This window comes from Elephantulus edwardii, unplaced genomic scaffold, assembly GCF_000299155.1.
Source record: "Elephantulus edwardii isolate Elephantulus edwardi_28Jun2011 unplaced genomic scaffold, EleEdw1.0 scaffold00042, whole genome shotgun sequence".
Lineage (NCBI taxonomy): Eukaryota > Metazoa > Chordata > Mammalia > Macroscelidea > Macroscelididae > Elephantulus > Elephantulus edwardii.
Genome location: NW_006399792.1, coordinates 1,860,802 through 1,863,870, shown reverse-complemented (window position 1 = coordinate 1,863,870; position 3,069 = coordinate 1,860,802).

Below are 3,069 nucleotides of genomic sequence, written 5' to 3'. Positions count from 1 at the left end.
TTCTCTGCTGATGTGCTGTTCCAGTCGGTTTTGGATAATCTTCAGTAGAATCTTGCTTGTATGTGAAATCAATGAGATTGGAGGATATTACAAAAGGTATTAACATTCTTACTTTCTTTCACTATGAGTCGCAGCTTTATCTTCCCACGCTGCCCTTTGAAATCTTCTGTTCACCTCTTTATGTTCTTAATTTCTTCCCTTTGCTTTGGCTTCTCAGAACTCTAGTGCAATATTCAGAATCTCATCTGACATACATCTTGGTCTTTTTTCCTCCTTTGTCTTTATAATGACCTTTGCATTCTTAATGGATGATATTCTTGATATCCTCCCACAACTCGTCTGGTCTTTGCTTACTGGTGTTCAAGGCCTCAGACCTGTTCCTGAGATGATTTTGAAATTCAGTGGGATAGACTCAAGGTCAAAGTTTGGTTCCTGTGGATTTGGTTTTATTTTCTTCAACTTGAACTTGCATATGACTTTTTAGTGGTCTGTTCTACAATCAGCACCTAGGCTAATTTTCACAGCTGATCTTGAGCTGATCTAGGCTAATTTCCATCAATTTTTTTTCCACAGATGAAATCAATTTGATTCCTATGCATACTATCAGGTGAAATCCATGTGTATAGCCTGCATTTGTGTTTCTTATAAAAAGTGTTTGCAGTGAATAAATCATTGAATGTACAGAATTCTATCGTTCTATCTCCAGCTTCATTTCTGTCACCAAGTCCTTGTTTTCCAACTACTGATCCTTCTTCCCTGTTCCCAACTTTTGCATTCCAGTCACTCATTATTATTGATGCATCTTGATTGCATGTTCAGACTGATGGGCGGGGACTGTGATGGACCCTCAAGCTGCCCAGCTTTCTGCCGGTCAGGCTCCTGTACCCCACTCTGAGCGGGCTGTGGAACGAATGCCGCGCGATTGCATGTTGGATCGATCTCTGACTGCAAAAGTGGGAAGAAATCTTCTATTTCCTCCTCTTTGTCTCTAGTTGCTGGTGCTTATATTTGAATGATGATGGTATTCACTGGACTTTCTTGTATGCATATGGATATTATCTATCCTGTAACTCACATTGAATTTCAATATGGATCTAGAAAATATATTTTTTGTTTTGTTTATTATTATTTTTTAAATTATCTTTTTAACTTTGAAAACAACCCCATTTTTCTCACCTTTTAATTTCTGGCTTAGTAGATCATATGATCATCTGATTCAAAATGTCCCATGCCTCATTTCGCCAATACCTATGTCAATATTTATGTATTCCATTTCTTTCTTAACAATGTCCAATTTTCCTACATTCATGCTTCTCACATCACTAGTGTCTGCTTACAACTGTTTGTTTGTATTTCCATATTTAAGGTCTCAGCCTCAGTTGCTATATCTAATTTAAGTGTGTTCTGTTGTACATAGGGTTTCGAAGGCCTATTATTTTGGAAGTGTATGGCCAATTCTTCCTAGTCTGTCTTAATTTGAGTGCTTAGATTTAGAACAGTATCTGATAGCCTTCAATGTGGATTGAAACTCAACATCAAGAAAACAAGGATTCTCACCATTGGACTGATTGGCAGGGTTATAAAAGATGGTGAAGAGATTGAGGTTGCTAACAGCTTTAATTTGCTTGCCTACACAATCAACACTATTGGTATCAGCAGCCAGGAAATCAAAAGACAAATTGCATTGGGAAAGTCTGCTATCAGGGATCTCTCCAGAGTACTGAAAAGCAATGATGTCAGTCTAGAGACTAAGGTGCGTCTGACACAGACCATGGTCTTTGCAATGACTTGCAATGCATCAGAGAGCTGTACAAGGACTAAGGATGACAGAAGAATTTATGACTTTGAGTTGTGGTGCTGGAGAAGAGCATTGAACATGCCACGGATTGCCAAGAAAACAAATAGGTCTGTCTTAGAGAGGGTGAAACTACATTTCTCCTTGGAGGCTAAGATTTTGAAGCTCTGTCTCACATACTTTGGGCATATAGCCAGGAGGGACCGATCCTTGGAGAAGGACATCATACTTGGAAGTGTGAAGGGACAGCACAGGAGAGGAAGACCCCAGATGAGATGGATTAATACAGTAACTGGGGCAGTGAGAGTAAGTGTGTCAGAGTCAGTGAGATTGGCTCAGCACAGGGCATGTTTGTATGGTCGCTATGAGTTGTAGAAGACTTGATGGCACATAATAACAACAACAACATGTACTCATCATCAAAAGAAAGACCTTCAAGGAGATGAATTGACACACTGGCTGTTGTTGGTGTTATGTGCCGTTGAGTTCCCTGCAACTCATAGTGACCCTACGTACAATAGCTCTGAAGCCAGGCCTGTCCTGAGCCAGTCTCACTGACTCTGACACACCCATTCCCCATTTTCCCGGTCACTGTATCGATCTATCTCATCCAGGGTCTTCCTCTCCTGCACTGTCCCTTTCCAAGGACCGGTCCCTTCTGGCCACATGCCCAAAGGGTATGAGACAGAGCTTTAAAATCTTGGCCTCCAAAGAGAAACTTGGTTTTAACATCTCCAAGCCAGACTTTTCTTTCCTCTTTGTGGTCCGTGGTATGTTTAGGACCCTTCTCCAGCACCACCATGGGATCAATTATATCAGAGATCGATAAAGATGACAAAAGTGTAACAGACACAGCAGAACCAGTGCAAAATCAGAACCAATCAAATTTACTACCATCAACTCTTTGTGACCCTAAATGACAGGGTAGAACTTTCCATAGTATTTTCAAGAATGAAAATATTTATGGAAACATCTTCAATGGAGCAGCTCATAGGTTCAAACAGCCAATCTTTTCCTTGTCACTGAGTGACACAGTATCACCAGAGAGCAGCACAAAATCAGAAGCTAAGAATAAGTGCCTTGGAGGAACAAGAATTAAGCCAGAATCTACTAAACGTGTCCAGGAGTATAGTAGACATTGTTTACTGCCTTCCTCAAACCATTCCTCCTCCTTCTTTGCTGTTGTTATTATTTACCAACAAGTCAGACTCAACTCACAGCTGCCCCTCTAGGAACATTTCAGAGGCAGTAAATTGCAAGAGAGGAGATTGCTC